Source organism: Streptopelia decaocto, assembly GCF_964273445.1.
Source record: "Streptopelia decaocto genome assembly, chromosome: 4".
Classification (NCBI taxonomy): domain Eukaryota; kingdom Metazoa; phylum Chordata; class Aves; order Columbiformes; family Columbidae; genus Streptopelia; species Streptopelia decaocto.
In genome coordinates this window covers 77,615,393-77,636,390 of record NC_138658.1, presented here as the reverse complement: position 1 = coordinate 77,636,390, position 20,998 = coordinate 77,615,393, and positions in this window count along the sequence as shown.

The following is a 20,998-nucleotide window of genomic DNA, read 5'->3' as shown; positions in this document are numbered from 1 at the left end:
ACAAATGCTAGAAACATTTGTGGACTTTTACTTGTAGAGAGAATCCTGAAACAGTACTTTGAATTGCAAAAACAAACTATTGAGACTTTCTCCATGTTCTGGCCAGTGTTGAGACTCGCCAAAGAGATACCTCCAAGAGAATTAATTCCTGGATTTGCCTAAGGCCTTGTACATCATGGAAAGGGCCAAATGGAGAGATTTACTGTGAATAAGTCTATGCCTTCCTCTCAAAGCCAGTTTCACAGCTTTAATACTCAAGAGTTGTGTTGTTCACAGCTTCCTTGGAGCTCATCACTAAATTACCACCGTAGTGGCTTTGCTCCTTTTAACAGCCTATGGCTAGGAGTGTTTGGAGAGTGAGAAGCACAGATTTCAGGCCCAGAATTAGTCTTCTGGCAACAAAGTGACCACCGGCAACAACTGAAATTGCAAAATGAACATTTCTAGGAAAAAAAAAAAAAAAATCCTTCATATTTTCAGCCCAAGTTGGGCTGTTTCAACTAAAACTTTAATTGTTCTGATCCAAACAAAACAACCCAAACCAACCCAAACTTTTAAAATATGGACGTTCCCAGACAGAAGTGTCACTTCTGTGCCCTCTATGACTTGTCATTTGGAGGTTCATTCCCTCTGCTGCTTCTTGCAGGTGGGCGTCACACATACTCTACCTCTCATATCTCTCTGAGCTGCCGGAGAACATCAGAACAGCTCTGTGACTGTGGGGCTTCTTGGGCAACTGGTAGCCCAGCTGAGGAACCAGATCCATGGTGGGATCACAGCACCCATTGAACACTGCAGTTGCCTCTCTGAACCAAAAATTGTGAATATGAGCCTAGAATGGGTTCGACTTCTGGTTGTTGACCAACACTACTTACGCATTCATAAGTTAGAAAGTGCGTCTTGACCTGGGAGGCTGGGATGTTCAGGGTTGAGAAGAGACATGAGTTGTATAGCAGGAGGTGTATGATCATACACATCCTGCTTTGGGCATCTCCATGGACAGGGCGACAATGGTGATGCGGTGTGTGATGTGCTCTGTGGATGGAAATGCTGCAAGAGAATGGGAGAGTGCAGAAGGCAAAGCATTTTACCCCAGTGGGAAAACTTTCAGGAGGAGGAGGAAGATGTTAACACCTTTCCCCTGGAAAGAAAAACAAAGCAAAGCACGGGTGTGCCAGAGCCTCCTGACCGTCTGAGCTGGGATAATGCCTCCACCAGCCCAGCGCCCTCTAGGACGGCGAGGACGGTCCAGCGGGCGATGGAAACCTGCCACCCATTGAGTCACCGACGCCACCTCCCACATCACTTTCCAATGTGCCTGTCTCCTAATTAGCCAATAAATTCACAGGCGCTTTTCTGTCATCCCAGGGCTGCTCCAGCAGCCTCATTTTTCGTGCTGGTAACGTTTCAATTGTGTGTCTATGTGCGCGCCGGGCCTGCCAGCTTCTGGGGCTCGGGGCAGGCGGCGGCGCCCAGCCAAAACCACAGAAAGGCTTTAGTGAAAAGGGATACGCTCCAAGTACGAGCAAATTGGTGTATTCCATTTGAGGTGATATTAACTGCTTTCTGCAACAGTGGCTTCTAGGGCACCGTGCCTGGGCCCTGGAAAAAGGAGTTGTTTTTTTCAGTGAAAAGGCTGCAAAGACCCCACGGCACACAAATGCTGCACTGTGCTGAGCCCAGGGAACTTCAAATCTTGTTGCCTGTGGGTGTCCAGGTCACCTGGAGCTGGTCTGGGGTTTGTACCTTGAACAGAGACAGGAGGCTCAGGTTGGTGCCTCTCTCCACCCCTGACGTTTGCTGCCTGATGATTAAAGCTCAGGCAAGCTCCCCATTTCAAGAATCCTCTACCCCTGCCAAAAAGACATTCAGTGCCTTGAATCTGTCGTAACTCAGGTATGGTGCCAGAAGTCAGAGGTTCTGATCATTTGACAGCAGTAATCAATAGCAGTTTGTCCCACTGATTGCTGGATTAAGTACCTAAGAGTAAAGAAGGCATCCAAATGGCATGGGAGCTTTAGAACTAGAAGACAGTGGAGAGTTCAAGGGACCGTGGCAGGGAGGGAATTGTATCTGCAGTTACCAAGTTTTTATCAGAAGGAAGTGCCATGACAGGGACATCTTCACCAGCTCAGGTTGCTCAGAGCCCCGTCCAGCCTGGCCTGGGATGTCTCAGGGATGGTTCAGCCACCACCTCTCTGGGAACCTGCCCAGGCTCTCAGCACCCTCAGGGGTAACAACTTATTCCTCATGTCCAGCCTAAAAGATCTGAAACCCTAGTACTAAATGGTTTCTGCAGCGAGATGCCAGACACTCCCCAAAAAATGGAGCATGGCCTTCCCATCCTCTCTCTTTTTATGATTGTATTTATTTGAAAGGCATTTATAGTAGGAGCATTTCTTTTTATAAACTCATCCATCAGCTGGATGCGTCTCTGTGGGACACATTGACACATCAAATTAGGCTGTGGTTTGGGTGGCAGCTGCCATGGGCCTGAGGATGGGAAGATGCGAGTGGGAATATTGGAGAGGGGAAGGGGGAAGGCTCCCGACAGCTAAATCCTGCGGTTGAGAGTTGGCTCTTGGCAAAACCACCTTCATAAAGCCGAGCTGTCCTCGCTGCCGAGCGAGGTGCTGGGATCCTTGCGGTTCTGCACGTCCCTGTTGTCCTGTGGGTGCGGACAGGAGGGCGGTGGGGACGTTCAGAGGTGGCCCCGTGCTTCAGCCCACGTCTCATCCTGCACTGACCTGCCTTTGTGGGTGTCCTGAGACATTTACTCGCTTTTCTCCTCTTCCACCGCTATTTTTCATGTCTCTGTGCCTCCCCGTTCTGGCTGGAAACACTGAAATCCATGCCAGGAAAACGCTGTTTTCATGGCATCTTGCGAATGACTGGCCCAACCCTGTGAGATTCCCTCTTCCATCCAGGAGCTTGTCTGACTTTCAGGCCAGCCCAGGGAGATCATTCAGATGTGAAGTGCCTTCCCTGCTCCCCTCAGGACTCACTGCAACTTCCACTTCTCTGTTTGTGGGGTTCCCAGTGTTACCCCTTCTCTGCTGCTTCCCAGTTCCTCCCCATCTGCTCAGCACATCCTCAACTGGGTCTGACTGAACAAGGGATGGTGGTGAGATGCATGACCTGGGAGAAGAACAGAGACTAACAGAGGGCATTTGGGACAGCCAGGCACAGTGGAGAGACCAAGAGACCCTAACAGGCTAAAACCTTTTGTTACCAGTTTTGGTTTATTCTAGGATTCAGCCTTTCAGCACAACTCTGGTGTGGATTGAAGCTTCCCGAATTTCAGCTGGATCATGTATTCGATGTGAGAGACTCATCCAGCTAGTTCTGGGCCCCTCATGCCAAGAAAGGCCTTGAGGTGCTGGAACAAGTTGAGAGAAGGGAACGGAGCTGGTGAGGGGCTGGAGCACAAGTGTGATGGAGCGGCTGAGGGACCTGGGGGGTTCAGCTGGAGAACAGGAGCTGAGGGGAGACCTTCTGATCTCTGACCTGCCTGAAAGGAGCTTGGAGCCAGGGGGGTCGGGCTCTGCTCCCCAGGAACAAGCGCCAGGAGCAGAGGAAACGGCCTCAAGTTGCATGGCAAGACAAGGAGCTGTGTATGGCTTCTCTCCCAACAAGATGCTGGCATGAGAGTGCCTGCTATGGACCATCAGATGTTGATGAACTCACAAATATCCGTGCTACTTTTTTTTCCCTCTTTGGAGTCAGAAAAAACAGTTTGATTTGCTAGCAGAAGGTTTTACAATGCTGTGGCTTCACAGAATGAGTCTCTCCAAGAGTGGGACTGTGCCTTGTAACCAGCCTTGCCAGATACCCCAACCTCAGGAAGGTGAGATTGCCTCAGGCTATCTCTAGGAAACCTCTGATATGTCGTACTGAAATGGCAGATATGATCTTTAGGCATCCTGAATCGCAGAATTACAGAAATGCTTATTTTGGCTCTATCCCTACAAACTCAGATGCGGCCTTCCTGGGAGTCAAGGCAGCACTGGCTCCAAAGGATGGTGAACAGCAAGACCTTCCTGATTCACCAAACAGTTTGGGTTGGAGGGACCTTCCCAGCTCCCCCAGTGTCCCCCCTGTCATGGGCAGGGACATCTTCACCAGCTCAGGTTGCTCAGAGCCCCGTCCAGCCTGGCCTGGGATGTCTCAGGGATGGTTCAGCCACCACCTCTCTGGCCAACCTGGGCCAGGTTCTCACCACCCTCAGGAGCAACAATTTCTTCCTCATGTCCAGCCTGAATCTCCCTTCATTTAGTTTAAAACTATCACCCTTTGTCCTGTTGTAACAGGCCCTGTTGAAAAGTCTGTCCCATCTTTCTTATCTGCCCCTTTTAAGTACGGAAAGACTGCAATAAGATCTCCAGTCTCTAGTCCAGTCTTCAAACAGAGTGATCTCTTAATTACTCTGAATATTTGCAGCTGGAGCTGCAGACAACCTCTCAGAAGCAGCATGGACATGTGGAGGACTCAGAGCTTTGTCCACACCGTGGCTTGGCTTCCCTCCTGCAGCAGGGGTGGATGAGCCAGCCTCTGGAAGAATGCAGGTTCTATACTAGTTATGCAGATAGTGTGGAAATGCCTTATGAACACACCTGCTGCTCCCACCTCTCCCTTTGTTGAGACCTAATTTAGCTGGAGAGCAAAGTGAGGCAGTGGATTTCAGTTTTGCAATGTCCTGGGGACTAAAGGGTGGCACCGAACCAATCTGTATGTATCATTGCTAAGGATAGAAAGTTAGCTCTGTTCTTGCAGGCTTGCTGAAATCCTTACATGCCTGCAGCTGACCAGCAAGTTCGAGCTGCTCTGCAAAAATAAAGAATGGCACTGAGATGCTGTGGCTAAGAATTATGTGGAAATTGGTGGTTCTGCCAGAAAGAAATCTGCAGGTTGGATGTGGCAGATGCCTCACTGCTCGCACCCTTGTAAGAGGAACCAAAGCGCTTCCTTCCTTGTTGATGGATGCTTTGGAGAGTCCAACAGAAAAAGGGACCAGGGACTAATTATTTCTTCAAATAGAGAAATGTAACATGATTGCTCCAAGACAAAGCAGGAGGAGGAAAAAAGCATTGTGCTGAAAAGGACGTTGAGTTGGCACTGAAATCAGTGGTGGTGTCCTCTACCTATCAGGAAAGGGCCCAGAAAAAGAAAATAAAATCTGAAATGGATTGATAAAGGAATCCTGCTGAACATTAATCACTTGAAATGCAGCCTTTCAGAAGGGAAAAGGATCCAACTCCTGTAGCAAATGGTAGATTTATCAAATGTAAGACAAGAAAAGATCTCTGACCTCCCACATAATTCCTCCCCGCTGCCCTAGGGTTCCTGTGCCGTAACTCACAGGGGAGTTCATGCATGTGTTTTAGAAAGACATCCCGTCTTGATTTCAAAGGGACAATCCACACCAGCCTTAGGTAAGTTGTTCCTGTAGTTAATTATCGTATTGAAAGAGAAAGAAGTGTGCTTTATTCCAGATTGAATTTGTCTGGCTCTGGTTTCCAGCCATTGGATCTCGTTAGGCTGTTGTCTGCTAGATTAAAGAGCCCTCTGCTGAATACAGACAAATTGGCAATCTAGAAATGAGAAGGTCCAAGGCCAAGCTCTGTTCTTTGTTAGGCTTGCACAGTCCCGCTAAAAGGAGGAGCCCAACGCTGAGTTGGGTCACTAAGAACACCCTCCTTTACCATCTCCTCTTGGCTACACCAGCTGTGAGGTCTCTTCAGTTTTTAATGGGCAGGTCAAGACAGTGATATTGGATGTCAAGGGAGGAGGGAAAGCAAACAAGCCTTTATCCCCCACCTGCCTTTTATTTGCTGTGGACTAAGCACACTTGGACGAAGACAAGGAATTATTGGCACTGCAGTGTGCGTTTGCTTTGCAGAGCTGAGCCATGCTTTAAATCCATTGTGCTGGGTTGGACGCTTGGGTCTTGGACTGGGAACATGTGGGCCATGCATGGGGTCAGGCTACATGGGCATCATGCTTCCCACCTGGGCAGGGGCCAGCAGATCAAAACACCTCCCAGGGGCTTTGGCAGCAAGAAAATAAAAGTTATCATCTTGAAAAAAAACAATCAAGCTAATCAATATGGACAAAATCCCATTTAATTTGAAGCAGACCAAGCCAGTGCTCTGAAAGCCTGCTCTGGGCACAAGCGTTGGAGGAGCAGCTCCACCGTGGGATGCTGTTGTCTATGGGTGCCGGGCTGGGCAGGTCATTGTGGTTTCCTCCATAGGTGGGGGACTTGGGCACAGGCTCCAGAAGCTCTACAGCTCACTATAGAGAGGAGACACATCCAGGAGCAACCTGCAAAGAAGGCGGCCAAGGACGGAGCAAAGGGCCCCAAATTGGAAGGCAAAAAAGAACAGCCGTCCCTCTGCACCCCCCTCTCTCTCCTCCTCCTCCTCCTGGGCTGACGCTAAGTACAAGCTTCCCCTCCCACAAAATAAAGGCCTTGATGACAGGCTGCCTTCCCCAGAACGGAGTGTCAAGTTGAAATCTGGCCCTGAGGATTTGTGGTGGCTCAGGGCAAAAGTCAAAACAAACACAAACACATTCCCCAGTGTCGACGTCGATGAACCCCCGAAGAGGAGCCGGTGAACCAGAGTTAACAAGGAGGAGAGATTTCTGTTTGTGTGTGCAGGGGGGACACGTAGGATGGCCAGGAAAGCAACAGGGGAAATTGTGGCTTTCCTTTGAGTTGCTGGGGCGGGGGGCTTGCACCAGTATCTTCTGGAGAAAATCTGTTCAGTGCCTTCTTTCCAGCTGTGACATTGGTGCTTTTCTTTCCCTCTTCCCTTGAAATAATTTGCTGTTTGCCAGGCGAGCCCGGTGGTAGCCAGATCTCACGGGCTTTGCCAAGAGGTGGCGGTGCTGGAGCTCGGTCGCCTGGGTGGGCAGGTGTCTATGCCAAAGGCCTACGTGTGTCCATGCACAGCGCAAGTGGTGTATTTGGGGTGAGGCATGAGGATGTGATTAAAGATTTTGTAGTGTGGCACAACCGGAGCAGTGCATAATTAAGACGGGATGGAGTATCATATAAAAGTCTTTTCCTTTAGTAAACTGAGCAGCTGGTCAAGCGTTGATGTCTCTGGGTTTTTAAACTATTTGAATACATAATTCTCCCACAGTGCTTTTCAATCAAAGTGTTTTTCAGTGGTAAATGAGTGGTAGCACCTACTGTGTTGCACAGGGGTGGAAAGAAAAGTTGGACACCATGCCTTTATCTTGCTCAGAGAAAAGTCCCGTAAGCTTTGGATACCTGTTCCACAGGGGGAAAATGATGTTCAGAGAGCCTCAGGGCGAGCTCAGAGTTGCTGAGGTTTGGTCAGATGTCAGCTAGGACTGGTGGGCAATGGTTGCTTTAGAGCATCTTTTCTTTGCTAGGATGTGGGGTGAGGACAGAGACACAAACGGCTTTTGGTATCATTGGGATAATTCATATCCAGACACCCGTGAATGGACCCAAGCTGTGATATTCACTGTCTGCCTTACGACCTCCAGGAGAGGCCGAGCGATGGAGCATTCATGATGCGAATGTTGGGGTTGTATCCTGTGGGAACAGGAGTTGGACTTGATGATCCTGGTGGGTCCCTTCCAACTCAGGACATCCTATGATTCTAACAGCCCAATGAAGTGCCGTGTTTCATGGGAGCTCAGCTGTCGATGCCTGTGCTCTAAACCAAAATACTTAAATGGGGCAAGGAGGAGATGATTGAGATTCAAGGTTCATTGCAGAACAAGCAATGAACTCACTTAACCATCAGTCACAGGGGGTGTGCAGCTCTTCACCCATCTGCAGTGCCATTTAGGATCCCAACTATTGCAGTGAGTCACGTAATTTATCCAAAGACATTGTAACCGAGGTTCATGTGGAATACTTGATTTAGCTCTGGAGCTCGTCAGGGAAGAAGAGAAGCTGCGTTTTACCAGACATCTCCCCAAAGCCAGAGTTCGCAAAGCGAAGCGTTAAAGCACAGTTTGGAAGCAGGCGAGGAGGCTTTTCTGTGTAATCAAGTCATTAATACAAACCATGTGGTCTGATGATCTGACATCTCAGATGTTGCCCTGTGCCACTTCAGATGCTGTGGTTTGAAAGGGTCCCAAACAGAGCTCGGCTCTCCTCTTCCTCAAATTGATAGATTTTTCACAGGGTAGCACATTTAAGTGTTTTTTTCCATGCTAGAAGTGACGGATGAGAAGTCAGGAGATACTGTAGTAACGAGCGGTGTGTGCTGGGCTCATCGAGCTGTGGCCATTCCCTAATGGAAGAGAACAACAAAATTAAGGCTTTCTTCATTTCTCTCTGTTTGTTGTCAGGAAGGCTTCTACTCATCTGGTACTTGGCTTGGGCATTAGGAATAAAAAGACCTTTGAAATTTCCGCCCCTCTCCCCCCACACTATTCCTACACATTTCTGCCACGGTACCTGAGCTCCTCAATGAACTAATGATGAATATCTCATCAGAGTCCCGCAGGAGGAAAGGAGCTATAGGTGAGGACAGGCTGTGTGCTCAGACAGCAAAAATATCTACCTGTGTACATGGTGACCACCCCTCTGACCCCAGATCTTCTTTTGGCAAGTCACGTCCATTCTTTGACCGTGAGCTCCTTTCCTGATATTGTAAGATCATAGAATAGTTTGGGTTGGAAAAAGAGAAGTTCTGTAAGGAGTAGAAAATAAAACCCAACACATTGCATTTTTTTCAGGGTTTAAATTTCTAAGTATAGGGATTAACATAGAGGGCTGATAAACCCCTATCTCTCTTCTGCAGATATCTTACGCCATCCTCCAAAAACACCAGGGTCTTACAGCTGCCAGGGGCAGGATATTGGGCAGACTGGACCTTGGGGTTGAGCTGGCTTGACATCTCCTTCCATTCTTTCCAGTCAGGGGCTATCAGGAGATGCACTTGATTCCTGCACCAACTGTCCCTAAGCTATTTGGCCAAGCGGAGCTCAAGAAAGTCCAATGTTTTCTGTGGAGAGAGAAACAGGTTGTCTTCCCTGGAGCAGGACGTGAAGCATCCAGCCTCTCTCTGTCCTTCCTCAGCCCCCAATCCAGAAGACTACTTCTTGCACCATTCCTGAGCCCAGTCCCTGCAGCTTTATGTCATATATTTAGCATTAAAAACACTGTATTTTTACCCTGAACTTTAAATTGTCCTCTTTCTCCTCACTCCTCATGTCCTTTCCCATCAGTGACAGTTGTAGTCTCCTTGATATGGGCCAGGTTACTGAACCATGACCGTGTAATTATGGTTGGAGCCACAGAGCTATTTTTATACCCTGCCAGAGATTATTCACTTATCAGGAATGTATATTTAAGTGGCAGGCTCTGAACTGTCCGCTATAAATAGGCAAACCCAGCACCCTCTGTGTTTTCTTTCAACTCTGTCATCTATCACGCCTTCAATTTCTGCAACCACATCAATGTCTGCGCAGGGCGGGATGAGTCAGATCGGAGGGAGCAGCTGGTGACCTCACTTAAACAAAACAAAACAGGAAGGGAAAGCAAGGGGAACACGTAACAACACCTTCACTTGAGCGTGGCCATAGCCTGCAAATGGAAGAAGGGCTGTTGTGCTGCTTGCCAGGGTTAACTTTCCTTCCAGCGTGGTTGTTGCTTGACCCCAGGGTCCCTGTGCTGTTCTGCAGCTCTGCATAGGATTTTGTGATTCTATGATTCTCTGGGATCTTCTCCCCACCAGCAACCGGTGACCAAGGGGTGGCATGAGGACCTTGGTGCTGAGATAGATGGGGCAGGAGCTGATTACACCATCCCAGAGCACCTCTGTGAAGCCTCGTTTGATAAAAGATGATAAGGAAAAGGCAAGAAAACATCATTCAAACAACACTGAGGAGGTTTATCCAGGTTTAACCTCTGCAGCCCATCCAGAGTGTCGGCTGCTTCATTTAAGTACACGTGTGGTGCCACCAAGAGTGGACACAACCTCTTCAAGGAGTGGTCCTCAGGTACCAGTAATTTCCCACAGGTAACGGCCATCCCGTGTTACTCCTCATGGGATGTTTCCACAGCTCTGCAGCTGGCAGCACAGGTACCTCGTATCAGCATTTCTCAGCATGATTCTTGCATGTTGGCACGAAATCTCTGGGGGTTTTGGTGTCTATCAGCCCACCAACCTGTCTGTTATTTATTTTGATTGTTCTGATGTGGGGAGGAAACCCTTTTTTGGTCAATCTGGCAGGAGGCAGCAGACACAGAAAGAGCTTTTTTTCTGCAGCATTTGCAAAATTTTGATGTGGCTACAGCAGAGGTAAAAAATCACGTTCTAGGACAAGATACCAAGTTGGCATCTGCTGCAGTGACTGGAGCCCTTCGCTCTCCTTCGACCTTGGAACATGTAGGTCTTAACCCTTGGATAAAACTGACCCCAGTGGGCCCAGCCAGTCTCCTCATTGCCTATCCAGGAATTTTTTGGTGTAGGAAATTCAGTATCATGAGATGGAAATCTTGCCTATCTTCATTCACCTTAGACATTATCTGATCAGCAAGTTATATGCATTTTGGGCTATTATCCTTGTCACTGAGTAAGGTAGGAAGTTAGTGTGTGCATGTAATAGCAATTATTATGTATTCTTCACATTTTCTCTGGTCCATGCTGCTGTCTGTGAGCAGGATGAAGGGTTTGGGCAGCTGCTGTATGTGGGGCAGATTCCTGCAAGAACAGGGAGGTAGAGCTTGGAAGAATCACTTCAGGAGAAATAAAAAACCCCCCTAAATTTAAACATCGATAACGTCTAACATTGCATCTAGCAGTTTGCTAAGCCTTTAAAGAAACCTGTGCCTACATGCTGAAGGATATGGCAGGAGGAAATAAAATCTCCTTGCTTTACTATCTTGGGTACTGAGGTGCAGCAATCCAGACCATCGCCTCAACCTGCAGACTTACTCAAGATGATAAAATGGGCTTCCTCCCGCCTTTTGCACAGCACATTGCGTCCCTCCTGACTCCTTCTCACAACTTCTGGCTGCACATTCCTTGGACTCGCTGCTCGGTCCCTTTTAGCACAGCTGATACTGTACGGTAACTCTGATATTCATTCCCTTCCAGACTTCTCCCAGTGCCAGCGGAACTTGTGGTTTTACGCGGACCATTGTGACTTTGTTGTTTCTTCAAAAAAAAAAAGCCTGTCTGTATCACTGCAGAGCTCATTTCGCTATTTCTGATAATGTATTTCTCAATGCTGGTAGGAGCGCTAGTGCGGCGCGTTCCCATGGATCTCCCCGTGGCTTTGCACTTTGGCGCTGTGCAAGAGAGGAATTGCTGGGGAGATTTCCCTGGTGTTTGTTCTTCCCCGAGGAGCGGGAAGGTCCAACGTTGAGGTCTCAGTAGAGCAGACATCAGAGGTGTGAATTCGGGAGCAGTTTCAGTTTCTACGCGATGATGAAATTTCTGGCGTTTTGTGGCAAAAAGCTGGTGATTTCCATTCACCGTGAGCACACCCCACTGCCCGAGCAGGAGTCAAATCCTCTCTGTACTCATCTATATATTGATTACTACCTGTATATCTGTATAAGCTTTGCGTTGTGCCTCTGCTCTTTCACATTCTGCACACTGAGCATCTCCTGGTGACTCTCTTTTCCATCCCACATTTTGGGTTTGTTTAGAGGGCTGGGCAGAGTTGTCTGTTTTGCAAGGCCCTATCCAGACAGCAGTCCCAGGACACCTCACTGTTTTCTGTCTCTCTTCTCATCAGGACCTTCGATGTGAAATACTCTTCCCTAATCTGGCAGTTTTATGGGAGTTGTACTCATTCACTTTGGATTCTGTCCAAGACATCTCTTTCTGGAGATATTTCTAAGTGAATACTGTTGTTCTGTGTTGTTTGGCTACTTTCCTGTGCTTTTAAGTTGTAGACCCTGCCTCTCAGAAATCCCACTATCAGGGTTTTGTCACGGCCTTTTCTACTGATGTCATGTTCCTGATGGGGATTTCTGACACTTATCAGTCCCACTGGCATTGCATGAATTTTTTCCTGGAAGGGTCTCTTGTCACAATTCCACTTCAAAAGGGACATTTTTTTCGCACCAAATTCCAAAGCGAATGCTGAAAATAATTAACTTTTTGCTGCCTTTCCTGACTTGGAGGTGCTGAAGTGCAGATGGAGAATGAAGCTCCATCTCAGTTTAATCAAGCTGGGTATAAATTCAACTAGCTCCAGCCAGGTTTCTAGTCCCAGCCAGTCACTGTGGGTCTGTCTTTGTTCAACAGAAGAAGTCGGTGTTTATAGAAGGTGCCTCATCCCATCCAGCGGCAGCTGTGTCAGAGGGGGGGATGAGGCTGCCTGCAGGCTCACAGCTCTACGCCACCTCCATTTAAATGATTAGTTAAGACTGGATGCCAAACTATCATCTGGATGCAGATTAAGAGACCAAAATTAAAGGGGCTCAACTTAACTGAGTTGTCCAAACAGTTATGATCACATCAGTTCAGACCATGCACAGTAGTCAGTGGCTAAACATAAACGTTTATTGCCATTTGAGACACCCTAGGAAACCCTTCCTTTCCTGTAGTAGTCACAGCAGAAAGGTCACAATCTCTTGCTGATGACTGTGTTGTGTCTGTCAACTCTGTAGGGATGTCATGAATACACCAGAAAACCTCAAACGATGCTGGACATCTGCATTCGGACAAACAAGGCACAGTGTTGATCTCCATTGACCAGAAAGGGAGGACGAATATCCTGCTCACCTGTAGACGTGTATGTGTTTTAAATTTGAGTGTCTCAACCTACAGGGTGATACCATCCCTGACTTTTGGATGAATAAGTAAATGAAAAGGTGAGGTCACTCTGATGTGTACAAGCACATAGGAACAATGGAAGTGATGGATGAATAGAGGGATCCTGGGCCACTTGTCCTACTTTTGCTTTCTAAAGTGCTCACAGCCTTGTCCACACCCCCTCTCCGGAGTGTCCTTTGTTGCGGCACAGATGTGAATTTTTCTAAGAGATGGAAATAATTAACAGATTACACTGAATTCCTAGATATGTAGGACGCTGGTTTTGGTTAAACCCTACAAGAGCATGTCATTTTTGCAATTGATTTACATTAATTCCTCCAGCTTCCTGGAATAAAAAATGTTCGTTGATAACTAAGCACCAGCTCTGCCCCAGGTTTATGTTTTACATCTTTACAGTAAGCGATGCACCACAGTCCAGATGTGGTAGAGCAGCCCATCCACTTTCATGGATGGAATTAGGAGCCAGGCTGTACATTATTTTCCTTGGCTGACACCTTGAAATAGGTTGAAACATTTATTCTTCTATGCAAAGATGAAGGGAATCATTTGGGACGGAGGAGAAGCAGCTGCACATCTGCCCAAGGGCAGGTTGTGACTGTAGCACCGTTCCCTCCTCAGTTCTGTCCTCCCTCTTTGCAGGGAATCTGTAGATCTCTTAAGCGATGTGTTAATGTGAAGAGCAACCTGTTGCCTACAGGAACCACATCTGTATCCCAGGAATTCAAAGACAACTGGCACAAACAAGAAGGGCCGTGGAAAGAAATCCCATTCTTGTGTGATCTGGATTTTGGGTCGTCTGTCTTTCACCAGAATTTCAGCCTGTCTGACCAGTCCTCCTGACGTGTGCTTGCAGCATCTCGAGGTGTTTTGCAGAGGATGGAGCCTGCAGGTTTACAACACGAGGTAGTGAGAAGGAGGCTGTAGCTGGTCCTGTGTCTCCCAGGGAGGGATGTTGAGGAGCTCTGTCCCTGTCTGTCCAGGCTCCCTCTGCTCTTTTTTCGCACCCAGACAGCACTTCCTCTGCAGCCAGACCACTGCAAGCTGCCCTAAATCCTACCAGATGATCGCTTCTTGAAAGCCTAGCTGTGATTGTATGTCTTGAGCAAGTTCCAGGAGATTTTGTGAGATGGAAGCGTCCAGTTGATGACATAGCAGCAAATATAGCCCCTCTTTCCCCCCCTATTAAAATCAAATAGCAGTTTTGCAGGATTTTTCTCAAACTCATGACCACTTCCTAGCAAACAAAGATTTTTCCTCTTGACAAATAGCAGGGTGACCTAGTGACAGGTAAGGCGACTAAGGAGGTAACATCCAAACTCTCTTTAACATACGACGTCTTTAACCAAAACTGTCAAAACCTTCCCCTCCAAAACATACATTCACTCACTTAAGCAAACAGCGGGGCCATGGGAACAATAAACCCTCTGTTGCCCAAATGCATTTATGTTGGCTCACTTAAGCCCCAGCACCGACATCGAGAGGAGCACATAAGTTTTTCTTTCTTCTCTTCCTGAAACATACAGTATTTTCCCATCGGAGTTACAGGAAAGAGCCCTATTAGCCCAGGACTAAGATTTTGTTTAGAGGCCTCCAGGCAGCATGGAAGCTCAACATGAGCCAACAGTGTGCCCAGGTGGCCAAGAAGGCCAATGGGATCCTGTCCTGTATCCAAACCAGCGTGGTCAGCAGGACAAGGGCAGTGATCCTTCCCCTGTGCTCTGCATTGGGGAGGCCACACCTGGAGTGTTGTGTTCAGTTCTGGGCCCCTCAGCTCAGGAAAGAGATTGAAGTGCTGGAGCGGGTCCAGAGAAGAGCAACAAGACTGGGGAAGGGACTTGAGCACAAGCCCTATGGGGAGAGGCTGAGGGAGCTGGGCTTGTTTAGTCTGGAGAAGAGGAGGCTCAGAGCTGAGCTCAGCACTCTCTAGAACTACCTGAAGGGCAGTTCTAGCCAGGGGGGGATTGGGCTCTTCTCCCAGGCATCAGCAATAGGACAAGGGGCCATGGGCTTCAACTCTGCCAGGGGAAATTGAGGCTGGAGATGAGAAAGCAATTCTGTGCAGAGAGAGTGGTCAGGATTGGAATGGCTGCCCAGGGAGGTGCTGGACTCACCGGCCCTGGAGGGTTTTAAGCTGAGATTGGCCATGACACTTAGTGCCATGATCTAGTCAGTGGGCTGGAGTTGGACCAAGGGTTGGACTGGATGATCTCTGAGGGCTTTTCCAACCCAGTCCATTCTGTGATTCTATGATTCTGTGAAAAATCCAGGAGCAGCTGTCACCTGCCTACACAAGTCTTCTGCCTCCAGGTCCTCTACATTGACAGAGCATTAAGAATATTTGTGCCCATCTTCCCCCCTGCCACTAATTAATTTTGGTTCATGTGGCTATGCCTCATTTTCCCTTCTCATATGCTGTATTTCCCCTCCTTTCCAATGGTTATTTCCTTTATTTCTGATAGAGCTGGCACTCAATGACACGTTTGCATGACCCCTGGAGCTCAGGAGCTCAAACCATCTGCTTTGTCTGCCAGAAGAAGACAAAGATGCACTAAATGTGTCATAGTTGTTTGGGAAGACTCAGATGCAAACAAACATTTTTTCAGTAACTGAAGGTTGCTGTAAACTCACTATGTGCTGGTTTGATTTTTTTTTTTTAACTGTATCAATAGGAAACATGAAACTTTGCTGCTTTCCTTTGAAAAATTGCTTACATAAAAGGAAATACAAAGGAAAAAAATACCGTTTTCATTCCTATCAGTAGGCAGATGGAAATATTTCACACAGAAGCAGAAGACAGTATTACAGAATCGATGTTAACTGTGTCTAGAGTTGAAAGATCAGATGAAGGTCTGGAATGCCTTCTTAGAGCTCATGAAATCTCTAAATAAGAAGAGATATATGAGAGCAGGAAAGCTCCCCAAAAGACTGGGCCAAGTTTTGATTCGTTTGCAGATGAGCCATGTCTTAATGAGAAAAAAAAGACATATTAATCTACTGGGAATAGAATGAAAATATCATGCCTGAGCTGTGTCAACCAGCAAACGTCGTTCTGGCAGTTCCAGCAACACAAGTGTGTGCTGAAAGAACATTTTCAGTCCTTGGATTTGTCATTTTGTTGCAGACGCACAGTATGACAGAGGATATATTAAATGTTATTTTATTTCTCTAAAACAAAGTACTCTTAAAAAAAACTGTGCTTATTTGACAACAAAAAGAAGTACTCGGAAAATTTTTGTCGTTAAAGTCAGTAAGTAAATGAACAGTCAAAAAAAGAAGAGTTCTAATTTTGAATTTCAACACTCTGTTTTGAACTAAAACTTGAGTTTCATGGGTGTTTGTTTTGTTCTTCTTATGTCTTGAACTGAATCTGAACCCAGACTGGATACAACTACACCCAACCCCTAAAGCTGTCCATCGTCCTTCTTAGCTCCTTTGCAGATTTAGAATTCTCTTATTCTATGGGAATGAGTCCCAGATTGATTCTTCATCCAATGGGTGGCTGAGATAGCAGCACTGCAGGTGAAAGAGCAAGTTCAGGGTCAGATCTAACTGTGCTGAGCTTAAGATCCATGAAATGTCTGTCCAGCCTGTTAGGTTAGTTATACCACAGTCCCAAAGGTACGTATATATTAATAAATAAAATTAATTTGGTCCTTTAATCCCAATGTGAAATTGTTTAGCCAGAATTACATCTTCATGGCTAAGCTCTTGTTCCTCCAGAGATGACAGCCTCATCTGTTCCATCGAGCATTGGAACAGGATGACAAGAGAAGTGTTTGAGTCACCATCCTTGGTGGTGATCAAAAGATGTGTAGACGTGGTGTTCGGGGATATTGTGTAGTGGTGGACTTGGTAGTGTTTGGTTAACAGTTGCACTCCATGATCTTAAGGGTCTTTTCTAACCTAAGTGATTCCATGATTCTGTGTGTTAGAACTACCCTTACTATGTTCTTCACTGTGTGCGGGGATGCCTGGAAAAGTGCTGGTGGCCAAAGAGCATGAAAAAGAAATATCTGGAGACTCGTGTGCCAGTGCACAAGACCGTACCCTGAGTAGAATTATAGAATCACAGAACAGTTTGGGTTGACGGGACCTTCCCAGCTCCCCCAGTGCCCCCCCTGCCATGACAGGGACATCTTCACCAGCTCAGGTTGCTCAGAGCCCCGTCCAGCCTGGCCTGGGATGTCTCCAGGGATGGGGCACCCACCACCTTTATGGGCAAAGTGTTCCAATGCTTGACGGGATGGATGAGGCCACCTTTCCGAGCACAGGCAACAGTGGACAGGGCCAGGCAGCCCTTCCCCTGCAGCGAGGAAGCTTGGCAGCTATTGCACAGAAGGTGGCCCGTCTGCGAATTAATTCACCCCAGCCCAACTCTTTTAAAGTCAATGCAAAATAACCTCTGGCAGGTCAACTGGGTAACATCTGGGATGAATTTGGCTCACTGGAGCTGTCTGTATTAAAAATAAGCAAACAAACAAACGTGCCAATTAACCCTGCTCTCCCCTGCTACAGAAGTGCGTGTTGCAGGGTTAACTTTACCGTTTATTTTATCTAAGGCTAGAAAATTGGCTTGCTAACCCCAAGCAAAGGCTGGTTCTACATTTAAGATCGAAGCCAAGAAGATGATGATTGGCTTTGATTCCTCCTGATCCCCATCCAGAAGAAGTTGCGTCTTAGTTTATTAAGATTTAAGGGTCCAGGCTTGACTGCTAGCCCAGAATCAGGAGTTTTCCTTAGAGATTCTTTATGTGCACTCATTTTCACATATAGTTAATAAAGACCTGTCCCCATATTTTATGGTGACTGCTCTTGATTTTATGAACAGGAGAGAAAAACATCAGAGGCTGCCTGGAACATGCTAAAATAATTTAATCTAAATTATAGTTCATGCTGGCTTTTTTTTTTTTTTTTGCTTTAGATTTAATGAGATGACAAATTAGATATCACTTTCTCACCAAGAATCCCCCCTACCAGCTTCTTATCTTCATCGGAACTTCTTCCTGGTTTAAACATCTCTCGTTTCTATCAGGTCTTTTCTCCATTAAGTGACTTCTTTAGAATTGGGAACCTAAATCTTCAGCCCTATCTATGACTGCACACACAATCAGAACAATTTATCCAGAAAATAACATTTTCTTTTCCTTGCTGTCTTCCCTGCATTATTATCTGTTGTGATGAGAGAGGATGGGGTAGGTGCACTATGTTAGTGTAATATAAAACTGTTCTTCTGAAATGGGTTCCCTCACCAATGCACACACACACATTTATAGCAACCACAATGAAGAAATTCTACTGTTTTAATGGGAGATAGAAACAACAGTGTTCTCACCAAAAAAAGCTTTGCCTCTAAAACACATTTCCAGCTCAATTATGAAACATCAGGAAGTTAAAAAATGCATCCGAATATTGGTTATTCATCTAAATTGAATATATAGACATTCTTGTTTGGTTAAAATGTAGTTCATTGGGCTGGGATCAGAAGGAACAAAAGGAAAGTCATGTAAAATATTAAAAAGTTGAAACGAGACTTTTTTTCCCCCCACAAGCAACATTTTCTCCTATGAACTTTTAAAACAAAAGGAACCAGGAATTATGATTCAAATTGAATTATTTTAACATATCCCAGTCCACTGAATTGAAAAGATCTTAGATAAATTAGGGAGGATAAATCCACCCGTGGTTATTAAGCCTGATGGTTCAGATGTAAATTTAATCTTAGTAAATTCCAAATTTGTTAACTCCCCAGGCCTGGGGTGTTGCGATCCCACAGGGCTGCTCTAATCTCGCTTTCTTCTTCAGGCACTTTTCCGAGGGATCTGGTGCTGGTCACTGTCAGAAACAGGGTAAGACCTCGACTTTGACTTGGTGCGGCTGTTCTCATGGTCTCGAACCGGGACTTTAGCTTTGTGCGATGCAACCTCAGCATCGCTTCTGCAAACACGCAGAAAAACAGTCTTCTCTTCTTGCATCATTTGTTTTAAATTAACAGTTATGCAAAGCTTGGAGGAAGGGGCAATGCTTTTTATTGAATCCAATAATGTATTTTGAAAAATTAACAAAAAAACAGACTAGCGCTCACACAAATGTTCTTTTTCGGTTTTGAGATAAAAGCAGTGATTGTCTCAGCTAAATGAAAGTTTAAGAACTCGCAGTCGAGTCGATCAGGTTAATCAGAGTATCTAAGAGTGAAAATGTCTGGTACTTCTAACAAAGAATGAGTGTTAGGAAGGTGAAATATATCTACAAAAAGATGTTAGTTATAGAGGGGAAACATAAAAAACCTGTAAATCTATATTTGAATCCAGTCCTTTCACACCATTTTTACTAGCTGAACCATCATTTTTAATAACAGGTTTTAAAATGTCTTCCTCTAACCCAGTTCATTACTAAAACTTTTGGAAAATCAAATTTCCTTCCCCAGGGAAATGCCAGCATTTCTACTTCTGTTTTTATTCCAAATTGGAACACAGAAGTGAAAATCTGAAACTTCTTGTGAAATGGCATTTCCAAAAATCTCTTGTTGGAAATGCTAAAATATTTCTTCTCAATAGCATCAACTTGTTGCGTTTCAGCATTGCAGGATTATCTATGCTTGAAAGTATATGATTGCTTCATTTTGACAATGCTGGAGATTTCATTTCAACGAGACAGAAACGCTTTATGTCAAAATAGTGCCACACTATGAAATATTTAAGCCGTTAGTGAAGGCAATTTCTAAAAGTTAAAACAAAAGTACAGAAAGCAGCAACGTCTACACCCAGTGGTCTTTGCCTTATCAGACAAAGTTCATTGACAATCCTACAAAAAAGGAGAAATTTGAAATGGCAAATTCAAAGTTGCAGCGATGGAGGGGAGGGGTGGTGGTGTTTTTGGATAATTTTTGTCAAGAATTTCACGGAAATTGAGCTACACCCGCAAAATATTTGGGTTTCGTTGACGCAACGTTTGCCAATGGAAAATTCTCCCATCCAGAATTTTCCGCCAGGCCTGCTCAGAACGTGCCTTGGCCCAGCAGCGCAGGTAGGCAAGGAGCCAGGTCTAAGAAACCTGGGGCCTGGGCCTGGCCTCACGTGGATGTCCAACGGGGACCTAAAAAGGAAATGTCATTAATATTGAACCGCTCGGTCAGCCAAACCCTGCCAAGAAGCACAAAGTTAACAGTGGCCGTTCTTCACCCGCGTTCGTCACGGAGCAGAGTTGTGAAGCCGTGGTTGGCAAGGAGCTGCCTGATGAATGTCCTTGTGATGGGTATTGCCCCATGGCACATGGCGGCACAGGATTTGTGCCATAATAGGTGAAATAATACCTTGGTGCAAAGTTAGGGTATATGGGTTAAGAGTTGGTCTGGCAGGTCACTTGGAGTGGTGGGTGTTTAGCCCTTAGCAGAGCCATATCCTACGTGTTTGAGGTCTAAATCCAATATTTTCCTTTGGAGATTAAGGGTGGTTTGCAAAATCTTTCCCAGCGCTTGAGCCTAGGTGGGTTAGTGCACACGTGAAATGGTGGAGCAACCACTTCCAACCCCTGCCTTTACTCTGCTGACTTATGAGTAGATCAGACAGGTTTCCTGCAGCTCCCAAGGTGCTTGGGAAGAGAGAAGGAGCAGGGGCAGAGGATGGGACAAGCCATTTCCATGAGCTTTCTCCTCTTATTTCCACATGGAAGGGATGGTTTGGCTGGGGAGGTGTGACATTGTTCTCGCAGCCCTCAGGCTGGGGCTCTGGTGTCCCATGTCTTCACACGTGGCAGCAGCCAAGCTGTCCTTAGGACAGGAAGGAGAACAAGCTACAGCCCCTCCAGTGAGGGTGAAACACTTGTTCCAGGGGAACCATGGGAGCAATTCCACCCAAGAAACCAGCCAACCAGCCCTGTTTGCAGCCGACAGATCTTCAGGCGTGGCTGAAAACCAGAGTCTGTCTGTCTGCTCTGCTCCTGGAGCCCCCATGAGCCAACACCACGGAGCCGTTCCCAGCAGGCTCCGTGTTCCCGTTAAACCACATCACAGGAGAGCAGGGCTGGCAAGGCCTGGGAAGGCGGTGGTTGCACCCATTCAGCTGTCCTGGGGCAGAATTAGCTGCTTCTAAATGATTGCAAATGACGCGGCCCTGCTTGTGCCCTGAACCTGGCTTGGGGGATTTGGGAAGAGCAGCCCAATATGTGGGTGAACCGAAGAGCCCCGTGCTGCTGTCTAGTGCACACACTGCACCTTC